Below are 15787 nucleotides of genomic sequence, written 5' to 3' on the forward strand. Positions count from 1 at the left end.
GTTTTATACGCAAAAAACCAGCGAAGTTATGCTTATAAACGTTATGCTTATAAAAACGTGTGTATTATAATTTCAATACTGTAAGATATCATAACAATCTAAATACCTACAGAAGTTAAAAATTTTCAAAGTAAGACAAATGTTGTCAAAAGATCTGGAAATTCAGCTCATCCTTAAAAAGAAACAAAACATATATTTTATCATAAGAAAAACTGCCAAAGAGCACGCTACTTAGATACTTGTTGAAAGTGGGATTAACTGACCTTCAAAAACAATATCCAGTGACGACTCAAGCTCTATAAGATTATCGACAGCTGTATTGGTCAGAGTAATATTGTTCCCGTCGAACTCAGGGACATCTTCGAATATTCCTATTGAAATAAAGTGGTTTGATTTGAAAAACGTCTAGCGTTTTCTTGACCTCAAAAAATCCAATAAGTGATAATTATTGCGTGGTAGCGAGTATAGAAAAATCTGAAAGAATTTGTGTACCTATTAGAAAGACAGAGGGTTGGCATAAGCAGGGGGAATAAAAAAAAATGTCAAAACGGATGGTTGGCAGTTTCAAGGCGGGGGTTCGAATAAATATGTCCAGGGTGGAAAATTTATAAAAGCAGATTAATATAGAAGAATTAGAGAAAACAAGAAACGTTCAAAATATTTTCCCGAATGACTTTTATACACGTATAAAAGTCATTCGGGAAAATATTTTGAACGTGTAATGGATGGCACGTAGCGAAATGTAATATGCAGGAAGGTTATATGGTAAAGTCACAATTATATAAATATCTCTAAAATGACTTTCCCATTCTTACATAGAGGCATGATCTTCAAAGGCCTCAAAATTGAGCAACAACTTACCTTCAGCAGCTTGCTTTACCCATGCTCTTAAATTTTGAGAAAATTTACTCAGCGGAAGTTTGTGCCCTGGAAAATAAATTCGTTGTGGGTGATAATAACATTATTCATGGTTTTAATTTCAAACGTACCAAACTGCATTGGTAGAAAGACTATGTGCCTAAAAAAGGCCCAAATTTGAAATTGAACAGACAGAGAGTCTTAAGTACCTCTTAACGATGAGACTTTATCGTCAACTCTCTGTGAAATCTCTTTAGTAGTTGTCGACTCATATATGGCAAACCGAATACCAGACTGCGAAACAGTGTTGTCGAGACTTTTCATTTGATCTTGTAACTCCTAAAAATAAAATGAGCAACTTCTGATTAAAACAACATGAAAAATGGTAGTCAATATAACAATTTTTTAATAAGAAAAGTGTACACTTTGGCTAAGGTTGAAGTATCTATAACAGACGTACGTGCCTTTTCTGCAGCGTTTTTGTTTTCGCTAGCAATTTAAACTCGGACGGGACAATATAGCTAGAGTTCATTCTGTGAGAGGATGGTTTTGAGAAAAGTTTGAAACAAATTATGACATCTTGATGGAACTGATTGATTAGCAACTGGAACTACTGTAAAAGGAAAAGGGTCTGCTATCTATTCTTGCATTTTTCCTTCACTCAGTCTGTCTTCCCTCCTCCATTTTCCAATAAAAGATTTTATAGTCTGTCTTCCTCCATTTTCAAATTTTTGAGTAAATTTATTTTGATTCCAACAATGTTGCTACCTATTCCTGCATTTTTCCTTCACTCAGTCTGTCTTCCTCCATTTTCCAATAAAAGATTTTACAGACCTGCGTTACATCATAAAAAGTCTTCAAAATTTCGCGGAATTCGCGAACCACCTGGTCAGTAATATTGAACTTATTTTTATTTTTTTGATGAAACTCGGTCAGTAATATTGATGATTTGTTTACTTTTTTGATAAACCGCAAGTAGTTTACAGACCAAAAACTTAAGACCGGACCTTCGACGGATGCCAACCTGTACAAAGCGGCGCGGGAAGCCCATACTTAAGACGCAAGTCGGCATTTAAAAAAAGCGATAACCAATTAGAAGCGAGGTTAGTAATGTTCACGACTACTCCATCTTTGACCCGTTCTGCCACTAACGTTGCAGATAATACATTCGAAGATAAAGAAAAAACACTTGAAATAGACTGCCACTATCTATGAAAAGGGAGAAGAAGATTGAAAGGATTGAAAAAAGCATGAGAATTTTTTGAAAAGTTGGGTGATAGCCCGGTTCGATGCCTCTTATCCCCGTAAAGCTGACGACTGCATTTAAACTGAGTTGAAACCTTGAAAATTCAGAACTGTGACGTGTAATGACTCTACGCAGACACCAACTGTAGCGCCTTGTATATTTGTAGTTCTGACAGGAGAAAACATTTTATTTTTTCATACTATATATATTTGCCTAGTACATCAGGATGTGCGAGGATGTCCCCTGCCTAGTGTCTAGTGGGGGTCTAGTGCAGTCGGCTCCAAAGGAGTTTAAGGTGTTCACAACCTGTTGATTCATGTTTTGTTTTCTTCTCCTGTCAGTTTACCTGGAGTTTGTTGTCATCTTGTACAGGCCGCTGGGGTAATGTCGCCTGACTGTCTTAAATGACAGTCAGCCTGTCCCAAGCCAGGATAAAGACAGAGGGACCCAAAGAGGACTAAATACCCTTTCATTGTAACGTCGTCTCTCTAAGAGGAAAAAGAATTCGACCACTCTTTGTTGTTTGTAGTTCTGATAGGAGAAAACATTTTACTTTTTCATACTATATATATGAGGCCCCCCATCGGTTGGCGTGATGGAGGGTTTTTCGTGGCGTGATGGCGTGATGGCGTGAAATTTTGAAAAAAACGGCTTGATGGCGTAAAAATGAAGTGCCGGCGTGATCGTGAAATCAAGTTTTTTTTAGGCGTGATGGCGTGAAATTTGCAGTTCAGCGTGGTCGTGAAAATTATATTTATTACTTGAATCGTAATTCTATGTCCATTTTAGCCAATTTAAAGGATTTAAATTTTAAAAGTTTTCTTGGTCGCCCCCAATTAGGTGAGGCCTCCTATAGATCTAATTTTAAAACATAAAAGAAATGGTGCAAACAGTTTTATTCATACCTCTTTATGTAAGAGCTCTTTTTATGACCTCTTTTTAAGACCTCTTTTGAAGACCTCTTTTATTATGAGCTCTTTTTAAGACCTCTTTTATTATGACCTCTTTTTAAGAACTCTTTTTATGACCTCTTTTAAGACCTCTTTTGAAGACCTCTTTTATTTTGACCTTTTTTTAAGACCTCTTTTGAAGACTACTTTTTAAGACCTCTTTTCAAGACCACTTTTCAAGACCTCTTTTATTATGACCTCTTTTTAAGACCTCTTTTGAAGACCTCTTTTATAATGAGCTCTTTTGACCTCTTTTTAGGGGGTATCCGGATTTTGGAAAACGAGACTGGAACTCTACGCCAAAACCGGGATTCCACCCTTAAATCTAACGGTAAAACGCAAATCTTTTTCTGGATTTATTTATCTGATTTGTTTGTCACAAAACTTTAGACTTCTCCCATCCGTAACGTTGATTCAACGGATAATATAATTTTACATAGACATTGAAGTAATATGTGCAAAGCTGGGGAAGGGGCAAGTCATCAAACATTTTCTTAAAGAAAACAATATTGTCTCACAGCCCAGATGCTAATTTTTCCCACCGCAGGGATAAGAATTTCTAGTAAAATCGCTATGTGGGGGCCCCCTATGTGGATAGAAATTTTACTGTTCCATTATTAAAAAAATTCAGTAGGGGATAAAATATAGTCAATTTTCCAGTGGCATCAATTTCAAAAAACAATTGAGCCGTTGTTTAGGTACCAAAAACAGAGCCTGTATATGCTTGAACAATACCGTCGTTATTTTAAGCTTAGATTTCTGTAATGTAAAGCCCAGAGGGCGAGTTATCTATACACGCAAAAGCTTTGAAGATCGGGGTGATTTTCAGCATCCGGAAGGTTTACATTACAGAATTTTGTGAGACTGCATCGAGAATTTTGTAGTGGTAAGTCTGCTAAACCTGCCCACTCCTTTGGGGCTTTAGCGTGAAATATCAGATAAAAAGGCTAGTGGTCAAGCTAAAGAAAGTGAATATTGCAAAGAAAAAAAGATAAAATTTGTTTCGAAAAATCCCGAAGCTTGGTCTACTGCTGAAATTATACTGTAATTTCACCTTACTTAGTTAGGATGATGACTTAACTGTCCTTTCAGCCAAAGTATGACATCAGCCCTCAGGGTTTATAAATTTTAAGCGCACTCTTACATTATATTTTTTCATTTTCAGTATCCTGTAATCTTGTAACCAGCAGCTCCCCAACTCGCGACTACAATGCTTCCCTAACTCTTCAAAATATACAATCCGGGAATTTCATGTAGCTCTAGAGATTTATCCATCATTGTTCTGATCATTTTATATTATCCGATGAATGAAAAATACCTTTCATTGAAACAATTATAATTTGAGTGCCTTTTTAGAAAACTGCAAAGAGTTATCTAAGCCCAATGACTGAATTTAAGTTTTAAAAAAAATAGAAACTTAACTTACCTCGGAAAAGTTAGCTAAATATATTCAGTAGACTCATGCTGAATATGTTCGTACATTCATAATGCGAGATCTTTTTAGGGAATAGTCCAATTTGACTAACGGGGATTTGAAAAGGACAGGAATGTAAGGTGGTAACTATTACCGACGCAATGTCTAAACATATTTATTAACAAATAGTACAAGTCAAAATAAAAAAAAACATAAGATAAATACTAACTAGGGACTTGGCCTTTGGCAGGCTATCGAATATCCTTCAAAGTTTTATGGATCAAATAACCAGGGAAGGTTTAATGACAAAAAAAAGAAATTTAATGAGTAAAACCTCGTTTTAAAAATTTCGCACAAGCAGTTATTTTAAATGATATAGTAAATTTGGATTTGCTGATGACTGTCAGGTTTACTTTTGAAAACTGGAGAGGATTCTACAAAAAGCTAAACAGAATGTTGATGGCAATACTAAAAAAAATTGGAGTAGAAGAGCTGGGAAATAAACTATATATAAAACAAAAATGAATGGTTGAATGGTTTCTCTCTAGTGCCTAATAAACAAGGAAATGCGATCGGATTGCTGAAAGTTGGTGTTTACGTCCCCAAAAAGGGTGCATTGATAGAACTTATCAGTAGCAAATAATGGGACTCTTTTTTGATAGAAGTTGGTATTATTTCTTGGAGATTAGACAAATTCAAGTCTAAATAATAAAAAAAAAAACAAGACCAACCTAAAGGGACCTACCTAATGACAACTATAAAATGGAAATAAAAAAAGAAATATAACAAATAACTCAAAGGCTAAAAAAACAAACAAAACAAGACCAACCTAAAATGGACCTACCTAATGACAACTATAAAATGGAAATAAAAAAATAACTATAACAATAACACAAAGGGACAGAACAAAATATAAACAAATGGCAATCGTTATCTATTTCCGGCATTACCCTTTTGTGCTTAATTGTAGGGGTGGGTGGAATAAAGGGGGCGTGGGTACTCCAGGTAGAAATCAACAAAATGGGGGAGAGTCATAATTAAGTTCCTTTGGCCAGTTTTGTGGAGGCGTACGGTCGAAATTGCGGAAATCGGCCCTTTTTTCTGCGGAATTTCGGAAATCAGGCAAAATTCCTTTGGTATTTTGGAACTCTGAAATGGGTCGTTGTAAAACATGGAGTAGCTCCATGGAGTACTCCAATGGCGTACCTATTGGAGTACTCTAAAAATATTGCAGACCAGATTTTAGATTGCTGCGAGAGGAAAATAAAGACCTGTATAATTTTGTATTTGCTCTAAAACCACTCTGTAGCAAGAATGTGGCTTTCATGTTGGTCTCTTTTTATATCCTTTCATGTCATCTGCATCACATTGAGTATGAAATTCTCATATCAAAGAAATAAGTTGGCGGACTCCATTTATTGTGATTGTCTTATTATTTTGTTAATTGAAGTGTATTTTGTCAATAAAATGACAATGAATAATTTAATGCTCTAAAACCCCTCTGTAACCTCTCTCGCAGACTGTCCCCAACTGCCATTTCATATCCAGTCATACTACCTGCATCATATTGAGTATGATAAAAATTTCTTTTGGAAATGTGTTGATAAGCTATGTATTCTATGATTGTCACAATATTTTCTTTAAAAAAGTCAATCTGTTGACAAAAGGACAAAAGAAAAATATTGCTTAAGAAAGCTCTAGTGCCCTACTGGTGTTACATAAATAATATAACACATAATACTATATACAATTACACTGATATTATATGTATTATTATAAAGTGTTTGATATATCAGAGCTATTCTGCAAGCTAAATCTGGTCTGTTAATTGTAGAATCAACAAAGATTTTTAAGCAGAGAGCGTGCGCTATATGAGCTTTACTGCCAGAAATGATGGTAGCCATTTTTTCACAAACAAATACTTGAGAAATTCTTTTGATTGCTATAAATTGGAAGTTTACAGCTGGTGGAAAAGGTTGATTATCAAATTTGTGATATTCATCGCTCTGACAAGTATTTTAAGGGGTACTCCATCAGGTACTCCATTGGAGTACTCCATGGAGCTAATCCATGTTTTACAACGACCCCTCTGAAATTGCTTCGGTATCGGAAATCCATGAATTTTTGCTTCGAAATTTCGGTTTTTATTGTATTAAGTTTTTATTCCCTTTTTTCTGAATTCGTGCATGAAAAATCAAATTTGATGAAAAATTAGTCAAAACGAGGAAAAATACCTCAAAAAACAGTTTCGGAATTGGAAGTATTTTTTTACGGAATTTTGGAAATTTCGGCAAAATTATTCGGTATTTCGGAAATCGCAAATCCCGTACGCCTCAACCCTGTTTTGCTAAAAATCCCGAGAAAAATGAAGGTTTTCGGCAAATTTTGGGACTTTGCAAAGTTTCACGAAAAATATAAAGTACAACTGAAGAAATTCAAGAAAGACCTTTTCCCAGCGATTCTTGGCTGTTCCGGCGATTTTTAGAATAATCGGCTTCAAAACTCAATTTTATTAGTACTTAAAGTACTTAAATTAGATTATTCACAAGATAAAACAACTTCCCGTATTGCATCAAGGCTTTATCACCTAAAATTGGTTCAGACTTTAGCTCAGGACAATCCAAACTCGTGGATAGCAAATGCTGTATCGAACTTTGCAAAAAGTTCAGCCTCAGCTGGCAAAGGAATAGTGCTCGTGTCAGTGTACAGTTGTAATTGGTTGATACACGTGTTCGAGGTTGGATAAAAGTGATCTTTATCAATAGCTGGGACTAAGGGAGCGGTCATAAAGTATCTACTAGAGGGGGGTGGAGGATATTTTGAAAAATCCAAAAAAAAATTCGCACCCCCTCCCCTAACCTGGAAAAATTTTGCGAACCCCCCCTCATAAGGCCCAATATCTTTTCGCACCCCCCCCCTACTAGAGAAGTTTTTATGCGAAAAAGAATTCATACAGCAGATGCGGTACAAAGAGTATTATTTGTTTGTATGACAGTTTTTTATGTCAAAATAAGGTAAGGGAGATAGTTTGACCCTGTTAAGTTAAAGTATAACAGGGTTAAAACAAGAATCATCAAGTGGTTTGCTCTGAGCTTCTGTTAGATTTGGTAAAAAATACGGTTTATTTTCCCCAGTAGCGACCTGGCTCAATTTTCTGGGGGTGCAAACTATTTTTCACCACCATTTTAGCTAAAAGACACTTGACAAATTTCTTTTAAGAAGTACTTTTTCAAACCACTCTGATGAGCTGTGAGAGCCACTAATCTACTTCCCTCACCTTGCTCAATGTTACAAACCAAAAGGGCAAGGCGATGATGCCCAAATAATGGCAATATGAAATGTACATATATCCAATAAGATCAATTATGAGTTGTCGGCCGTAAGGCCGAAAAATTTTTGAAATCTTTAAACGTTAAACTATGAAGTTAGACTTCCTACATTTCCTCTTGAGTTTCCCAAAAAAAATTGGAACCCCCCCCCTAAACCCTCAAAAAAAATTTTGGACCCCCCCCCTAAACCCTCGAAAAAAATTTCGAATCCCCCCCCCTAGTAGATACTTTATGACCGCTCCCTAACTTTAAAGATGGTTTAATGGCATAGCCCAACAGCAGCTCCTCATCAGATCCAGTGACAAATCGTGAAACATCGGCCAAAACAACTCGGGTACGGTTACCACCTAAAAAGACAAGAATTAGAAAAATATTGGGATTGTTAGGCAAAGTCATAAGTACACTTGCTAAAACCAGTTAAGATATACCTTAAGGGAAGAAATTTTCGCGGTTTTCGCAGTTTTTGCCTAAAACCTGCTAAAACCGCGAAATCAAGTTCCCGTGAAATTTTACAAATTCGCCAATCTGCGAAATCTTTCACAATCCTCAAACTGCAAAATTTCTTTGCTTAGTACCTACATTACGGAGTACTAAAAGTACCCCCATGAAATTTTTTTCTCAATGTCCTCTTTCATTCTGTATGTTCAATATTTACGTGTACAGTTAGTGAGTTTTCCTTAAGATTCACAGTCAAATCTCAGCCTCAGGTTCATTATAGGTGTTTATTAAAGTCCTGCGAAAGTTTCTTCCCTTAAAGTAGTTCATTATTGGAAGAAATTGATAGCAGTTTCAATCTTTTAAAAACTTTTCACGGTTTTCCCTATTAATTTGGGATAGTCCAGATGTTATAGAAAGTGAAAACCCTAAAAACTCAAACTTAAACTGGGCATTAAAGGGAGGTTTTCGCTTGCTTAAAAACTGGACATTATAGGGAGGTCCTCGCCTTCCTATATAGCCCATATCCAATATACTCGACATTGACACTTAAAGGGTTCAATTACTAACAAATTTTCAACTCAAAAGATTTCTTGAGCTTATCCTGAAAGTCCGGTGGCGTGGTTGGAATAGTTTGCCGTACTAACTAACCCTACTATCATCAGTTTTTTTTGAATGTACTATTATCAAGAAGGTGTTTTCCACCAGGTCTGAATAACTTTTGATCTAGGAGTGATATGAACAAAAATTTTAGCAGGAATGTTCCCTGAAATTATAGGAACTCATAATAAAATTTTAGGTTGATGACGTCATCGTAGCGGTGATGACGTCATCATAAAATTTTGTATTTCCGCTGTCCAGTCGAAAAGTAGGGTTTGAACAAAGTAAGATTTTTGAATTCTGTTTCGATTTTCTGAAAGCAAAAAAGATTACTTTAACATAATTGCCGATTTTTATCAGAGCTTTAAAATCAGCTCTTAAAATTCATGCTGAATATGAGTAAAATCTGAAAAATTTGATGACGTTATTTTTGCTGACGTCATCATTTTTATAAACTTTTAAATTTTTTTTAACTCTTATTGATACTCTTAGGTGCCAAATAAACGCTCCCCCGCTTGTTAATTTTTCGAAAATTTTCCAGCCCCCGGACCTTATTATTATCTGTAACAATGGTAAATTCACTGCTAGAAATGCTGTTTAGCATAATGCCAGTTTGTGTAAAAATGTTTATGTCAATTAATTTAATAAGCTCCAAATGTCATCAACACAAGGCATCTAGCAAAGGTCTTTGCTACATATACTTTGAACATAATTAGGTGTTTAAATTTTAATTGCCATTCTGCTTCATTTGGAAAGTTGATATTTTAATCTAATCTAAAAAACATATAAATGTTAGTAACAATATCAATTAACAGTTAATGGTAAAGAAAAATTTCTTGAAAAAGTCAGATGGAAGATCTAAATTGACTCTAAATTAATTCTAAATACCACTGATTTTACCCAATATTGGAACACTGGTCATATCAAATTATAAAATACAGCCTTTCTAATTTGGATTAAAATGGCAAAAAATTTGGGTTCTATGTATGGCCCCATCATAGCTGCTTATACAATAGCAATAGGAATAAGATTTGTATGACAAGAAATTAATGAAACTTACGAGAACTTGCATTTTGAGAATGTGGCAAAATTCAATTCCTGCATAAATTACCACACAATATTAAAGTTTGTTTTCTTGTCATGTAAATTAAAAGAGATCTTTATTGTATTGAAAGATATCTTTGGTTTGTGTTTGTTCAAGTAAATGAAAAATAAAGTGCCTTTAAAATATCTTTTTAAAACGGGTTGGTGTAATTTAAGATTCTAACGATTTACAATTCACGATGCGCGATCCATGCGTAAAGTATGCTGATTATTCCTAATAATTATCATAAAACTTAAATTATATAACATAATTCTAAAACAATGGCATAATCTTTTCTCGCTTTTGTTTACCACAGTAAATTTATCCAAAAACAATAAAAAAAGAAATAAGTAAGCAATGGAACTACGAATAATTACGACCGTAAAATTATGAAAAAAATAACTTACATAATCTTGCAATAGAAAGAAAGTGAAGGTAATAAACAATGCACAAGAAATATTATCAATAATCGAGTATAGGAATTTCTTTCTTAAATGATGATGTTAAGTTGTATGAGAGGCGTCACTCTCGTTGTGAGAGTCTTTGCCCATTGGGGATTTAGAGAGATTGGGTGTATAGTTCAGTTCTGTATCCAGCTTACTGAACAATAAGAGAGAGGGTTTCTTTTAAAAGACAAAGATGGAAAGAGGTTAGATAGAATTGTTTTTATTTCGAAGAGAGCGTTATAAAACAAGGGATAACACTAGAACGTGTAGAAGAGAGAGGTGTCAGTTATTTAGCTTGGAGTTATAAAAAGGTTATAAACAAAAAGTGGTTTGTTATTTATAAGAAAGAAAGTATAGGTTAAAAGAAAGAAAATCAGTTTTATTACAAAGGACAATTTTTTAATTAAATAAAAACTTAATGTTACAATATGATTTATGTGTCTGTGGTGAAAAAGAAGGAAAGTCAGTTTTATTAAAAAGAACACATTTTTAATTAGATATAACTTAATGTAAGTCAATATGAATTATGTGTCTGAGAGGACAAAGAAAGAACAGTTATTATGAAAAAGGACAATTTTTTAATTAGATAAAAACTTAATGTAAGTCAATATGAATATGAATTAAGTGTCTGAGGTGACAAAGAAAGAAAGTCAGTTTTGTTAAAAAGAACAATTTTTTAATTAGATATAACTTAATATAAGTCAATATGAATCATGTTTCTGTGAGGACAAAGAAAGAAAGTCAGTTTTATTAAAAAGAGAAATTTTTTATTTAGATAAAACTTAATGTAAGTCAATATGGATTAAGTTTAATGTAAGGACAAGTACAAGATAAATAACTATTTATGTGTTTGGGTTTATTGATTATAAAAATTATAAGGTATGTGGTAAAAGAACAAAATAAAAAGCAGATAAAAGAAGATATGTCATTCAGAAAGATAGCAGAAGTTCATATAATGTAGGTTTATCAGCATTAATTCTATTTATGTAGTGAGTATGGTTTATTGGACGGTGAGGAGTAGCTAACGCTTTAGTAAACCAACTCTTTGAGAGATTTTTCAGTCTATCTGTTATAGAACAAATTTTTGCTTCTGCATACATATCTGTTATTCTAGTCCATCTTGGTTTATTCAGAATGATTCTTAAAGCATGGTTTTGTATTATTTCTAATCTGTTGATTTGAAAGTTGAGTTGAAATTTTGAAATAGAAAGAAGACATATGTGAGAGTATTCAAGTCTTGATCTTAAGAGACTTGTAAAACATAAGAAGTTTATTCTTTTTCATAGAATATTGGGTTTTTTAAGAGTGGATAAAAATTAAGAATATGATAGGATTTATTGATTTTATCTGTAATATGTGGAATAAGATTTAGCTTTTTGTCAATAGAAAGACCTAAAAATTTTATTTAATTTGCCTTTTTTAGTCTAGTGTTCCTAACCCAGATGGAAATCTTGCTTTGACCAAAGTTAATATGTTTTGTTTTCTCGAAGTTCACTACCAAACCCCATTTTTCAAACCAGTCTTTTATATCTTTCCCATGACCCTAGGTTGTCAGCAAACTGAGATAATTTAGTTTTACTATTAGGAGGTTTTGGTACATCAGACACAAAGATAGAAAAAAGAATAGTCCACAAAGGTGGACGATTTAAAATCATGATATTGAATAAAAGCTTTACGATCAGATAAATAACTATGTAATATATAAAGGAAGTATTTTGGTAAACCAAAAGAGCTTAGTTTTTGTAAAGTAAAAGACTATGATTAACTTTGTCGAAAGCTTTTTCGAAATCAACAAAAACAGCATGCATTCTTTCTCCAGAGATTTTGGCTTCTTGATAATCGTTTAAAAGTTGAAAAAGATTATCTCAAGTGGATCTGTTCTTTCTAAAACCAGATTGCTCGTTGTTTAAGATGTTATTTTCTTCAGCCCATTTTTATATGCGATCTGCCAGAATTTTTTCAAAGATCTTGCCAATGGTTAGAAGAAGACTAATTGGCCTGTGTTCAGATAACTTGGTAGTATTGATCTTTTTAGGAATCATTTGGATCTTGGCAGTTTTTAATTGTGAAGGAAAGACAGAGTTGTTTAGCCAATCATTAAAGAGAGAAGTAAAACAAGGTGCAATTCGATAATATACATGGTATGTAGAAGTTTGTTTTTGACGCCATCGTCACCTGGTGCTTTATTGGGCTTGAGGCCTTTTAAAACACCAGTGACTTCAGATAACAGAATTGGATGGTAAACAACATATCTAGTTAGATTAGAAGAAAAGCGATAATAGATAGAATTATATTCTCTAAGATGGAAGTGAGAATTCTTAAACCAATGGTCTACAAGATATTTATGTCTATTATCTTTTGATTCATTTGGTTTGGAAAAAAGTCTTTTGACTATCACAAAATGCATTAGCGATCTCTTGGTTGTCTTTAACTAAAGTCCCATCATCTTTTTTGAATTTTTTTGGAGTTTTAAATTTACTGTTACTGCTCTCTCCATCTAGAATTATTTTTATTAGTTTCCAGGCTTTCTTAAAAGTAGTTTTTTGGTTAATCTTATTTCTTTATGGTGCTGAACCTTTTATCAAGAATGATCTTATTTTCAAACTATTCTTTTTTATTCTTGAAAATACAGAATTTTAGTTTTTTCTCAAAAGATTTATGACTTTTCTTCTTTCTTGCTTTAATAGATAAACCTTGGTTATTGGTGGTGATTAGTTTTCTAGTAACTATGGATTCAATTGCTTTAAGCAAGGAGATTAAATTAGATGTTTTGTCTTCTACTTGCTGTACACCAAAGACTTTTCCATTAGAGAAATTATTAAGAATGTTTGAAACAGAATTGAGATTAAGTTTGTGATAAAGTTTAATATATTTAGTCTTTTTACAAGAAGCTAAAGGATCGAAAACAGAGAAAGTAACTGGGAGATGATCAGAACCCATGTTTGGAAGAGATGGAATGTGTTCTATTTGGAAAAATCTATCTTGGGAAGTGACAATTTGTTGGATGACCTCCTTGTATTCCCCTTTTTTGTTTTTATAGTTCGGTGGCATATTGTATGTTTCCAGATGATTATTGTCAAAAAGTTCTCTAAAGTCTAAGCCCCTTGTGGGGGGGGGGGGGGTTTCAGGGGTTTTAAATACCGTCATACCGACAAAATTTTGGGTCAAATACCGTAATACCGTCGGTGAAGGAAGCCTAATACCGATATTATATTTGTTTTTTTTCTTCGAAAATAATGAATTTTCAGTTATCAAATCTATTGTGTAGTAACAAATTAGAAACTGTACAAACAAGTCTTGTACTTTATGAGCCCCCCCAGTCAACCCTCAATTCACGCACAAATTTTTGCCAATTCACGTACAGTGGAAGCTCTCTAATTCGACGTTCTACTATTCGATAAGCTCCCGTTTTCGATCAAATTGAAAGTCACCGTCAAATTTCCTTAAGAAACTCTCATAAACTACGCTCTACTATTCGACATTCTATTATTCGATAAGCTCCCGTTTTCGATGAAAATTTGAAGTCCCTTGAAGGTTTTTCGCTCTCTTATTCGATTTCTAGCGTTTAAAAAGGCCTTTAGGACGGAGTTCGAAATTCAAATTTTCGATTTTTTTGCGTTTGAATTATAATTTCGAAATTCGATTCCTCAAAACTTTTCAAAACAGGCAAATATCGAAAGTTTTCTTCCGAAGAACTTAGGTTTTCAGCAAGAACTTAGACATTTGTCCTGATTCGCGTTCAAACCAATCGAGTCTCGCTTATATTTTTCTTTCTCAGCTCTATAATTCGATATTTACCTCGTGTTTATCGGATAAGGGAGACTTCCTACTATTCGATACGCTCCCATATTCGATGAATTCGGTTTTTCCCCTTGAAAATCGAATTAGAGAGCGTCAACTGTATTCATGCGTGAAAAAACCATTTTCACGTTCACGCACCAATTTTGCTTTGACATCTTTGGTTAAACGATTGTGACCTTATTGGGCTAAATTTAACCTTTTTATGGTCTCTTTTAAACAGATTGACCTATTTATATACCAAACGTTTTCGTCTATATACGTTTTTTGCTAGTTTTGTGACCTTATTCTCGACATCGTCGACTTTTTAAGGCCTCTTTTCGAGCTTTCATAAAGGAATATTTTAGGTCTGCCGCACCAAAGTTACTTGCTAGTTACGGGAGGCAAATGCAAAATTAAGCCTTTTCCCCAATAATTTCTTCCTCGCAGACCCGTAAGATGTCTTTTAAATTGAGAATTAATTTAAAATCGAGGTTTGGGCCAATCATGGTCTGAGAAGCCGTAGACTTCAATACAGGCTTCATAGAGGTGGTGCTGTGGTGCAACTAGAGGATGCGAATTCAAAAGTTTAACCTCCCTCCCTATCGGAGGAAAGAAAATAAATGGAAAAAAAGAAGGCGAGCGAAGCGAGCGCGAAAATTTTTCGACAATTTTCGCTCTCCGTTGTTATTGAAAAATGGCCTTGATACGCTATTGTTAGCCAAGTATGCCTTGTTTGGTCACACAATTTTTGATTTTTTTTAACACTGACCATTTGTTGGCAAAAATATGGTACGGTGAGCGACGTACCTGCCGTACCCAGTGCGGCGTTCCAATAGTTTTGCCCAAGAAAAAATTTAAAATTTAGAATGCCTAGATTGCCTGAAAACGCATCATGTGCATCATGATGTGAATTATTTTTTAATCGTTCGATGCTGCACAAGATGTTTTTAGAACTACTTACTTTTACTAATTATTGAAGGAGAAATTACCGCTTTTACTGTCTCTAAGTTACTTCAGTATCAGTATATTGTATTGTAGTAGCAATATAAGTGAATACGGAGAGACGACCATATCATTTAGTGCTGACGGAGAAAATTTTATCTAGACTCAAACGTTGGATGTGGCAGTATTTGCATCACAAAAATTGTCATTAAAAAAATGCGCCCGCAGAAAGATAACGAAAATATTTGTTTAGATATCATAAAGTTTTGCTTATTTTGAATAATAACCTCACCATGACAATAAGTCAATAGGACATCCAAAATTGTGCGAGCAAAGCGAGCAAGAAAATTTTACTGGTTAAAATAGTGGAATAGACTTATCTTTTTTGAAAAATTTTCTGCATGAAACTCATGAAGAAACTAAAAGGTAAATAGTTTTATGCCGAAATACCGTTTTTTATTGATAAAAATATCGAAATACCGACAAAAAAACAGGCAATTTACCGATACCGGTAGAAAATGAAATACCGTAATCCCGTCGTTTTTTTCTCGTAATACCGATTTACCGGGGGTAAAAAGGCCCAATACCGTCATACCGTCATATCTACCCCAAGAAGAATGTTTGGTATTAAGGTCACCAACAATGATTGAATTAAGTGGAAAAAGAAGTTTAACTAAGTCTAGATCTACAGTAAAAGAAGGTG

This window comes from Clytia hemisphaerica, unplaced genomic scaffold (assembly GCF_902728285.1).
Source record: "Clytia hemisphaerica strain Z4C2 unplaced genomic scaffold, Clytia hemisphaerica genome assembly, whole genome shotgun sequence".
Taxonomy (NCBI): Eukaryota; Metazoa; Cnidaria; class Hydrozoa; order Leptothecata; family Clytiidae; genus Clytia; species Clytia hemisphaerica.